We start from the raw sequence: 12,666 nt of genomic DNA on the forward strand, positions 1-12,666 counted from the left end.
GAAGAGAGCTGGGACCACAGTCACAAAGATTACATTAGTAGCACATGATGCTGTCATGGTTTAAAATCCTGCAGGGCAGGATGGTCCGCCTGCTCAAGCCAGCACATGTTCAGGCCCGTTTAAAGTTTACCAGTTACCATCTGGATGATCCAGAGGAGGCATGGGAGAAGGTCATGTGGGCAAATGAGACCAGAATAGAGCTTTTTGGAATCATCTCCACTTACCATGTTTAGATGATGAGAACAACCCCAAGAAAACCATCCCAACCGTGAAGCATTCAGGTGGAAACATAGCCAGGGCAACTAAGGAGAGGCTCTGTAAGAAGCATTTCAAGGTCGTGGAGTGGTCTGGCCAGTCTCCAGACCTGAACTCAATAGAAAATGTTTGGAGGGAGCTAAAACTACAAACCTGAACAATCTGGAGAAGATTTGTATGGATGAGTGGACCAAAATCCCTGCTGCAGTGTGTGCAAACCTGGTGAAAAACTACAGGAAACGTTTGACCTCTGTAATTGCAAACAAAGGCTACTGTACCAAATATTAACATTGATTTTCACAGGTGTTCAAATACTTATTTGCAGCAGCAACATACAAATAAATTATTAAAAAAAATCAAACATTGTGATTTTTTTTTTTTTAGATTGTCTCTCAACGTGGGCATGCACCTAAGATGAAAATTTCAGACCCTCCATGATTTCTAAGTGGGAGAACTTGCAAAATCACGGGGTGTACAAATACTTATTTTCCTCACTGTATTCGTCATTTGATTTTTAAATGGGCCACAATGGAAATAAGAATTTTCACTTTCTTGTGTCTTCCATATATTTTTACATGTTTACAATTATATTATGTAATTACATTGTGATTTTACATACTAAATAAAATCACGTATGCATGCACATTTAACAGCTGCACTCTGTGTTGTGTTGTTATGACTCCGCACATTTGCTCCCCTTGGGACGTGAACTCATGATCCTTGGCATGGAAGTCAGACTCTCTAACCAGAAGGCTAAAACTCAAGGCTCTAGCCTTGTGACTAGAGAATCCTTTTGAACAGTTGGGAGTGGGGTTTACTAACTACATATGCATAGCGACATCTGCTGGCCTCTGTTACACCCACACGCAAGTACTCATGCTTTTAATGTAGATGATTTATTTCTCCTGCTGGAATGGCCTGTGTATGCAGAATATAGTTATTAACATCCATTATTCAGTTCTCTCCACAGTCCGTGATCAAAGTTATACACACACAAGCACGCACACAAAGGTTGTTTCATTTCTGCATTCTGCCACAAGCAGATGCTTTTATTTTTACACACCTACAAACACAGCAACATGACACTTAATGAAACTGACTAAACCAATTGAACTACAAAACACAATAAAGCAATAACACTAACAACACCATTAATCTAACATGAACCACAATAATATTTAAATCCCTAGCACCCTGAACTCCCATGGTGCATTGCATATATATATATATATATATATATATATATATATATATATATATATATATATATATATATATATATATATATATATATATATATATATATATATATATATATATATATATATATATATATATATATATATATATGTGTGTGTGTGTGTGTGTGTGTGTGTGTCTGTGTGTGTGTGTGTGTGTGTCTGAAATTGAAATTCTCAGCAAGATTTAGAATTGCTTCAATATCCATAGCTATCACCCAAATATCTCCTCACATAATACAAAATGCATTGGATAAAGTCTGCACAATTTTCCACCAAACAAAAATGCCTGAAACAATTGCCACAGACCATGATATTATCCCATGAATCCATGTAATGGAATTTTCAAACCCCTCATCAGCTAATTGCTACTTCTGGCTTTTGTGTTAGAAGATTGATATTGTTTTTAGATAATCAGGAAATATTTAAAAGACCTCCCTGAAGACATTTGTGAAACTACTTTATCAGTTCAGACTGACTGAATTACCCAGTCAATACAATATCACCAAATAAAACACAACTTTGTTTTGAATGTCTGCATTCACACTTTAATATTACTTTAGAGATTGTGCCGCTTGTCCACTTATACCATCATTTCATTTATATTGCTTTTCTTCTGTTTCCGCAGTAGAAAACATATTTTCTTTTTGTTGGCCTTATCTGTAAAAATAGGCAGCTGTCATATATCTACTTCAACTGTTGCTATGGCTGTTTAATACATGTCAGATATAGATAGACCTTGCTGTGTCAATCATGTATATTAAAGGACACAAATCAAATTACAGCTGGAAGGCCAAAAGGAGTTTAAAGGTGACAAGATGTAGAGCAGGTGGTAAAGTGTACAGCATGTGGCTGACTGGATAAAGACCTGGACAGCCAATACACATTGAAATCCTGGTGATGGTATCGGTATGTGTCCCTGTACAAGAGCTTAATCTGCATTGTCTCAGTCCACCCAGCTGCAAATGCGTACCAGCCTCGGCTGGGGATGTAACAGTTACTTCCCCAGCCAATTAATACAACCCCAGTTCCAATGAAGTTGGGACATTGTGTGAAATGTACAATGATTTGCAAATCCTCTTCAACCTATATTCAATTGAATACACCACAAAGACAAGATATTTAATGTTCAAACTGATAGACCTTTTTGTTTTTGTGCAAATATTTGCTCATTTTGAAAAGAATACCTGTGACACATTTCAAAAAAGCTGGGACAGGGGCAACAAAAGACTGGGAATGTTAATGAATGCTCAAAGAACACCTGTTTGGAACATTCCACAGGTGAAAAGGTTAATTGGAAACAGGTGAGTGTCATGATTGGGTATAAAAGGAGCATCCCAAAAGGCTCAGCTATTCACAAGCACAGATGGGGCGAGGATCACCACTTTGTGAACAACTGCGTGAAAAACTAGTCCAACAGTTTAAGAACATTGACTACGTTTACATGCCGTTAATATTCGGGTTAAGGTCAATATTCTGGTTTCTGAATCATTAGGAATAACCCGTTTACATGCTTAAGCAGACAGAGTTACTCCTGTATACATGGTCACTGGTATCATTTGGACTATCCCCATCTAAACAGCGACGCACGTCGTCCACCGGTGCTTGATTTGATCTGGTGTTCGTGCAAATCCTGCTTCGTGTAAAACCCCTCACTACACACTTTTCTCAAACAGGCATTAACATTTTCTCATTTTTCTCTCCTGTGGGCTGCCTCTGCATCAAAACAGCGAACGTCTCTGGACCTGTTGCCAGATTTGGCGCAGCTACGCACAGAAGAGAGGGGGGCGGTGAGAGTGGTCCGTTGTGGCGTTTACCAAGCCACAGACGGTAAGCACATCGGAGGCAGAGCAATCGCGGTGATATGCCAACCGGTGCCGTGACCGGCCCGCTTGATAAGGATGCAGAACAAAATGCGCTGTTTACATCTGCTTCTGTGGTGTCCGGTGGGCTGCACGTGCCGCATACAAGTAGTTGCTGAACTCAAAAGACCAAGATTCCTTGTAGATAGGACATGCGCAGAACACAAAATAATGTTCCTTTCTATGGGGATATCCCGATGCGCGTTTATATGACCTGATATTTGGGTTAGAAAAGGAGTAACCCAGGGGTCTTATTCAGGTTTTTAAAAACCGGAATATGAGCATATTCGGGTTTTTGCGGGCGTTTACATGGCCGTGCACAACCGGGTTATTGCCAATATTCCGGTTATGAAAGGGTTATTGGCTGCATGTAAACGTAGTCAATGTTTCTCAATGCTGAATTGCAAGGAATTTAGGGATTCTATCATCTACAGTCCATAATATAATGGGAAGATTCAGAGAATCTGGAGAACTTTTTACACATAAGAGACAAGGCCAAAAACCAACAATGAATGCCCGTGACCTTCAATCCATCAGGCAGCACTGCATTAAAAACCAGCATCATTGTGTAAAGCCCCTTTCACACTGGCGTAAATGTAGAGCTGTGTATTGCGGCATTTCATTTAAGTACACCCGAAATGCACATGTACTCAGCCTTTTTTCCATGTTCGTAGAGTTGCTTGCAGCTGCCTGTGTTTGCTTTTTAATGTGTGTACACAGTTGCGTGTAGCCCTTGCCGCTAATAAAAACAATTCAACTCTTTTTCAGTTCACACCTGCCAGCTGTGCAGAACACATTGTCGCATTTGGAAAACAGTGGAGTGTATCATGAGGTTTTTACAGTTGCATAGTGCCACGCATGTAGCCATAGCTGCTATTTTCTGCCTCTGTGGAAGTACACTCTTTTCTCTACTGCACGGTGTGGTGCGGCTCAGAAACAGAGTCATTTAACATTATTATTATTACTATTATTATTATTATTGCTATTATTATTATTATTATATTTTTTGTCTTGCTGGATCATTTTCATTGTGTACAGATGCTGCTGAGTCTGGCTGTGGTAAAGGCTTCTGTGAATGAAGCGCTGTGACTTGTTAAACTTTTAAAGCTCCGGTTGTCCGCTGATCTGATCAGACCTGATCGATCAGGTCGTCTGATGATCGCACTGACATGCAGCAACTGCGCTTTTATTTTAAAGACTCACAGCGCTTATTCATGTTTAAGCAGACCTGATCGATCAGCATGTCTGATGATAGCACCGACATGCAGCGACTGCGCTTTTATTTTAAAGAGTCACAGTACTTATTCAGGTTTGATCAGAACTGATCGATTAGGGCATCTGATGAGCGCACCGACATGCATCGATGAGGCTTTTATTTTAAAGAGTCACAGGGTTTACTTAGGTTTGATCAGACACAGAGAGAGAGAAAGAGAGAGAGCAACAAAGAGAGAGAGTGAGGGAGAGAGTGATGAGAGAGAGAGAGAGAGAGAGAGAGAGAGAGAGAGAGACAAAGACAGACAGAGAGAGAGAGAGAGAGAGAGAGAGAGAGAGACAAAGACAGAGTGAGAGAGAGCGCGACAGAGAGAGAGAAAGAGAGAGAGAGTGAAATAGAGCGACCAAACTGCTGTTTCTGTTGTGTTTCTGGATTTTTGCATTTCTGAGTTGAGGTTTGATTTTCTGTTCTGACCACACAGAGGTGCTGTGGGCTGTGTGATCATGTTTCCACCTGATTCACCCACTCAGTTTTTGGATGTGTACAGGAGTGCCGTGTTGCACATAATTGCATGAAGTAACACCCTGCTGCACAGACCTGCTTAAAACGGTGTATTTTTTTTGACCAGTGCTCTACGCCACATGTCCAAAAGCACTTTCATGTTGAAGTCTCACAGGACATGCTGTGACATGCCCAGCTCTTCCACAATTTCTCGGATAGTCACACGACTGAAAAGTCACTGAAAGCCGTCTGAATCTTCCAAATGGTTTCCACCTGGCTGTCGCCCAGTTTCTGGCAAAATGTGATGCAGTAGTGCTGCTCCAGTCGTTCCGCCATTTTCCTTGCAATGAAAATCCACCGAGAGCACAACACACGTCCTCACACAAAGGCTGCTTACCAGCAAATGACGCAATCGACAGGCGTGAAAAAATTCACACATGCGCACGAAGGTTCAAGGTTTGCTCATGCAAGCACATGTGATTCAAATCCATCAGGTTTTTGCAAAAAATAAAAAGGTCCGATACTTTTCTAACAATATTTATATATATATTGTTGTGTGGGCCGCTGAAGAGGAGGTACTGCTGGCCCACCACCACCAGATGGCGGCCTGCTTGAAGTGCGGGCTTCAAGCACGAGAGGGCGTCGGAGCCACTGGGAGTGACAGCTGTCACTTATCATCAGCACCAGCTGTCACTCATCCAACTCATCACCATCACCATAAAGGCCGGACTGCAACTCCACCTCCTCGCCGAGAAATCAGTTACCAGAAGAGGTAATTTCTCTGCTCAACTTAACACTGACTTATAGTCTGAACTTCTTTGCAGCCGTTTTCCTGTGGTGTTGCCTTATCTGTGGGATTGGCATTTGGTCTGATCAGCGACGGCTTCGCGTCACACCCCAACCAGATAAGTGGTTAGACAGGAGCTGCACGAGTGTGTGATTGGAGGTGGAGGTGCTCCCTCCCAAAGGAACACAGACTGTGGAATTACTGAGTGTGGCTTATCCATTGCCCGTTCATTTTACACCCCCTGTTGTGGGTCCGTGTTCCTACACTTTCACAACAGGATTTCTCGGCCAGCGTCATGGATCCCGAGGGGCGTCAACCATCACTTGAACAGCCAATGGAAGAGTGAGGTGAACAGGCATCAGCAGGAGGCATGTTAGGTGAGCTGCAGCAAATCTTAACCGCTTTTACTGCTCGGTTGGACTTAGTTACCGAGCAGAACGTTATTCTCAATCGGAGGATGGAGGCTCTCACTGCCCAGGTGGAAGCGCATGCTCAGGGCGCTGCTGCAGCACCTCCTCCTGCTGATCGAGTGCCAGAAACAGACATTCCGCTGGTCGTTCAACGAACCCTCCCCACCATCCCCTGAAGCATACATAAGCCCTCCGGAGCCGTACGGAGGCTGTCTCGAGATGTGCGCGGACTTCTTGATGCAGTGCTCGCTCATCTTTTCACAGCGTACCGTCATGTACACGTCAGACGCTAGCCGGGTGGCTTACGTAATAAATTTGCTTCGAGGAGAGGCACGCGCCTGGGCTACGGCGCTCTGGGAGCAAAATTCACAGCTCCTAACGACATATACTGGGTTTGTGAGGGAGTTTAAACAGGTTTTTGATCACCCCAATAGAGGCGAGACTGCTTCGAACGTGCTGCTGTCAATGAGACAGGGGCGTCGGAGTGCTGCGGAGTATGCAGTCGACTTCCGCATCGCGGCTGCGAGGTCCGGCTGGAATAACGTTGCGCTCCGTGCCGCCTTCGTAAACGGACTGTCTCTGGTCCTGAAGGAGCACCTGCTGGCTAAGGACGAACCGCGGGACTTGGATGGGCTTGTTGATCTGGTTATACGATTAGATAACCGATTAGAGGAACATCGTCGGGAGCAGGGCGGGGGGCGTGGCCGGGCACAAGCCGTCCCTCTCTCTTCCGGGTCCAAAAGGGTGCCACCGTGCCCACGCTCCACAGCCAGAGACTCCTGTGTGGCAACAGCTCCCCCTGCTGATGAAGCTATGGACACGAGCAGGGCCAAAGTCAAATCAAATAACAGACAACGGAGGCTGGCCCGCGGGGAGTGTTTTTTCTGTGGCTCGAGTGAGCATCTACAGAGGAACTACCCCAAGCGGTTAAACGACAACGCCCACCCTTAGAAACTGGGCTAAGGGTGGGCCATAACACGCACGCGGGGAAACCCCGTAAATCAGCACGCATCCCAGTTACGATCCTGAGTGGGGATCTGACCCTTCACGCCCCAGCACTGGTAGACACGGGGTCGGAAGGCAATCTGCTGGACAGCAGATGGGCCAGGGATGTCGGGCTCCCTCTAGTGGCTCTACCTTCACCTTTGAAGGTACGGGCACTAGATGGCACCCTTCTTCCACTAATCACACACCAGACACAGCCAGTGACATTGGTGGTGTCTGGTAATCACAGGGAGGAGTTTGTGTTTTATGTAACACCTTCTACCTCCCGTGTGATTTTGGGTTATCCTTGGATGATAAAGCACAATCCCCGGATTGATTGGCCATCTGGGGTTGTGGCTCAGTGGAGCGAAACCTGCCACCGGGAATGCCTCGGATCCTTGGTTCCGCCTGGTGTGACGGCTAGTGAGGAGGTCAAGATTCCCCCCAATCTGACGGCGGTACCGGAGGAGTACCATGATCTTGCTGATGTCTTCAGCAAAGATCTGGCACTCACCCTTCCCCCGCACCGACCGTACAATTGTGCCATTGATTTGATCCCGGGCGTTGAGTACCCGTCCAGCAGGCTGTACAACCTCTCACGTCCTGAGCGAGAATCAATGGAGACCTACATCCGGGACTCATTAGCTGCCGGGCTGATCCGGAACTCCACCTGTGGGCAAGAAAGACGGCGGACTCCGTCCATGCATTGATTACAGGGGGCTGAACGAGATTACGGTTCGCAATCGATACCCTTTGCCCCTGTTGGATTCAGTGTTCACGCCCCTGCATGGAGCCCAAATTTTCACAAAACTGGATCTTAAGAATGTGTACCACCTGGTTCGGATCCAGAAGGGAGATGAGTGGAAGACGGCATTTAACACCCCGTTAGGTCACTTTGAGTACCTGGTCATGCCGTTCAGCCTCACCAATGCACCCGCGACATTCCAGGCCTTGGTTAATGACGTCTTGCGGGACTTCCTGCATCAGTTTGTCTTCGTATATCTAGACGATATTCTCATCTTTTCCCCGGATCCTGAGACTCATGTTACGCATGTGCGTCAGGTCCTGCAGCGGTTGTTGGAGAACCGGCTGTTTGTGAAGGGCGAGAAGTGCGAGTTCCACCGTACTTCTTTGTCCTTCCTGGGGTTTATAATCTCCTCCAACTCCATCGCCCCTGATCCGGCCAAGGTTGCGGCGGTGAGAGATTGGCCCCAACCAACAAACAGTAGGAAACTACAGCAGTTCCTCGGTTTTGCTAATTTTTACCGGAGGTTCAGCAAAGGCTACAGTCAGGTAGTTAGCCCCTGACAGCCCTGACCTCCACAAAAGTCCCCTTCACCTGGTCGGATCGGTGCAAAGCCGCGTTTAGGGAGTTGAAACGCCGGTTCTCGACTGCACCAGTCCTGGTGCAGCCCGATCCAAATCGCCAGTTTATAGTTGAAGTGGACGCCTCTGACTCAGGGATAGGAGCCGTGCTATCCCAGAGTGGGGAGTCCGACAAGGTTCTCCACCCATGTGCCTACTTTTCCCACAGGTTGACCCCGGCAGAGCGGAACTATGACATTGGCAATCGGGGACTTCTTGTGGTGAAGGCGGCTCTGGAGGAGTGGAGACAACTGTTGGAGGGAGCTTCGTTACCATTCACGGTTTTCACAGACCATCGGAACCTGGAGTACATTCGGACCGCCGAGCGTCTGAACCCCAGGCAAGCCTGCTGGTCACTGTTCTTCGGGCGTTTTGACTTTCAGATCACATACCGCCCCGGGACGAAGAACCAACGGTCTGACGCCCTGTCCTGGGTGCACGAGGAGGAAGTCAGGATCGAGCTGTCAGACCCAACAGAAACCATCATCCCCGAGTCCACTGTCGTGGCCACCCTCACCTGGGACGTGGAGAAGACCGTCCAGGAGGCCCTGACACGGAACCCGGACCCGGGGACTGGACCGAAGAACAAGATGTACGTCCCACCAGAGGCCAGGGCTGCAGTCCTGGACTTCTGTCACGGTTCCAAGCTCTCCTGCCACCCAGGGGTGCGAAGAACTGTGGCAGTGGTCCGGCAGCGCTTCTGGTGGGCGTCTCTGGAAGCCGACGTCCGGGAGTACATCCAGGCTTGCACCACCTGCACCAGGGGCAAAGCCAACCACCACAAGACCCAAGGCCTCCTCCAGCCTCTGCCCGTGCCTCATCGCTCCTGGTCTCACATCGGCTTGGACTTCGTCACGGGCCTCCCGCCGTCCCAGGGCATGACTGCCATCCTCACGATAGTGGACCGGTTCTCCAAGGCGGCCCACTTCGTGGCCCTCCCGAAGCTCCCGACGGCCCAGGAGACTGCAGACCTCCTGGTCCACCAGGTTGTGCGTCTGCATCGGATTCCATCGGACAGTCTCAGATCGTGGTCCTCAGTTCTCCTCCCAGGTCTGGAGGAGTTTCTGCAGGGAATTGGGGGCCACCGTAAGTCTCTCGTCCGGGTACCACCCCCAGACGAATGTTCAGGCAGAGCGGACGAACCAGGAACTGGAGCAGGCCCTCCGCTGCGTGACCTCTGCGCACCCGACGGCCTGGAGTAACCATATGGCCTGGATCGAGTACGCTCATAATAGCCAAGTGTCATCTGCCACCGGCCTCTCCCCGTTTGAGGTATGTTTGGGGTACCAGCCCCCATTGTTTCCGCTAGTGGAGGGAGAGGTCAGGGTGCCCTCGGTCCAGGCCCATCTGAGGAGGTGCTGTCGGGTGTGGCGTACCGCCCGCTCTGCCCTGCTCAAAGCCCGGATGAGGACTAAGGCCCATGCAGACCGCCGGCGTGCCCAGGCCCCTACGTATCAGCCCGTGCAGGCGGTTTGGCTATCTACAAAGGACATCCCCCTGCAAGTGGAATCCCAAAAACTCAAGGACAGATTCATAGAACCTTTCACCATCCTTAAAGTCCTCAGTCCAGCCGCAGTGAAGCTGGCAGCTTCAGATTCATCCGGTATTTCATGTGTCACGCCTCAAACCCTGCCATACCTCTCCACTCTGTGCCCCTGGACCGGCGGCGCCACCTGCCCGGATCATTGACGGGGAGCCGGCTTGGACTGTGCGCCGGCTCCTGGACGTCCGTCGGAAGGGCCGGGGGTTCCAGTACTTGGTGGTACCTGAACCCGGCCCTCCTGGCCGACTTCTACACCCGGCACCCGGACAAGCCTGGTCGGGCGCCAGGAGGCACCCGTTGAGGGGGGGGTCCTGTTGTGTGGGCCGCTGAAGAGGATGTACTGCTGGCCCACCACCACCAGATGGCGCCCTGCTTGAAGTGCTGGCTTCAAGCACGAGAGGGCGTCGAAGCCACTGGGAGTGACAGCTGTCACTTATCATCAGCACCAGCTGTCACTCATCCAACTCATCACCATCACCATAAAGGCCGGACTGCAACTCTACCTCCTCGCCGAGAAATCAGTTACCAGAAGAGGTCATTTCTCTGCTCAACTTAACACTGACTTATAGTCTGAACTTCTTTGCAGCCGTTTTCCTGTGGTGTTGCCTTATCTGTGGGACTGGCGTTTGGTGTGATCATCGATGGCTTCGCGTCACACCCCAACCAGATAAGTGGTTAGACAGGAGCTGCACGAGTGTGTGATTGGAGGTGGGGGTGCTCCCTCCCAAAGGAACACAGACTGTGGAATTACTGAGTGTGCGAACTCACACTCATCTAAACTGTTTCTGTTCTCTGCCAGCAGTACCAGGTCTGACAGCTGGAGACGGTGGCCACCTGGGGATCCAGGACTTAGCGGCTCCGGTGTTCTTCAGGTCCGTTGGCGGTGAAGGCCGTGTGGGATCCGGCCCGGTTCTGGACGGATGTCTCCTATCCTCAAGCCTGCCCACACGTCACTCAACATATAATTGTCTGTACTACCAAAACTGTATTTGTCTGTATTCCGTTGTGCACTTCACAACATTAAATTGTTACTGTTTGGCTTATCCATTGCCCGTTCATTTTACACCCCCTTTTGTGGGTCGGTGTTCCTACACTTTCACAACATATATACTGTAATGTTTCTTTATATTTTATTTAAGAAATATTTTTATTTGTCCCAATCAGGAACATTTGCTGTGCAGACAACGTAAATACAGATGATGAGCTGAACACCATGAAGTCCAGTTGGAAGAAAACTCTCTGCTCTTCAAAATAGGAGAAAAGTGTCTTCAACACCACCAGAGGTCAAAGCTGCAGAAGAGACCTTCATCTGGTCCCGAGAATCCAACATAACATCACCTGCTTCTAAATTAAAGGCTCTTTAAACAGCAACTATTTTATTATTTTTTAAAAAGCTTTTTCATTTTATATTTTAACAATAAATGAATGGATCATTAAAAATGTCCATGAAATCAAAGTCAAAAGACATTTGCACAGGTTATTGTGCACAATTTTAAAACATTCACAGTCACTAGTCAGATTCATATTTAAGAAATGGCTGTCCTGATCACATTAAAGGCAGTCACAGATTTTGATGTAATTACAAGTTGAAATGACTCAATTAAAAAATAATCATGAGGTTTATTTCACAGAAATACTACTTTACAATCACACTGCAGTCGTTCTTAAATTATCTCCTGTTGCATTTATAATAAACATTTGTATTTATTTACAGTGTCTGTTTTTCTGGTTATAATGAGATATGAATAATCTACCAGACTTAAAAAAATGTACAAATTTCCATATTGTTTTATTTGTCAAAAATAAATGTCCAAGGTTACAGGTGGTTTTAATTTTCAAATGAAGAAAGGTTTCAAAAGAACCTTTTATTTATTTATTTAGCTATTTTAATTACAAATGTACTAAACTCTTTTCTTAACAGTAATCATAAATTTTGAGGTAAAACAAATTTGCAAGGATTTTTCATCAGAAAACTGCTCTATAAATGAGCAGTCCTGTGACACGTTTCTGTTTTGTGTAGATCAGTGGGTTCTGCACTGATCTGTTTTGTACAGTGCCACGAGTCTTCCGTGTTTTGGTCTGACGCATCGTTCCTATTGGACAGCACAAAGCTACATCACAGCTCAGAGTGGTGAAAGTTGGATTGGATTGATCTTTGACGGCGTCAGCCTGTCGACAAGTAGCAATGCATGCTCCTGTCAGAAGCGTTTCTTTAGCTCAGCTTTTGACGCAACGCTTCTGACGCCTTTAAAAAGCAATGCGTCTCAATGAAAATTATGCTTTTTAGACCGATTCGTGATGCCTCTGATGCTTCCAACACGTCCGGTGTGAAAGACCCTTAACTATTGACGTGTGTGGATGAGGGATGGTCATTTCGGTCACGGGGTCATGGTGGTGGTTGGAATGGGAGCCTGTAGGTTTGGTGATATGTTGTGGATGGATGTGGTGTCTGGATGAGGGGTGGTCGTGTCTGTCACAGGAGATGTGGTGGTAGTCAGAGTGGGAAAG

Source organism: Thalassophryne amazonica, chromosome 3 (assembly GCF_902500255.1).
Source record: "Thalassophryne amazonica chromosome 3, fThaAma1.1, whole genome shotgun sequence".
In the NCBI taxonomy this organism is placed as follows: domain Eukaryota; kingdom Metazoa; phylum Chordata; class Actinopteri; order Batrachoidiformes; family Batrachoididae; genus Thalassophryne; species Thalassophryne amazonica.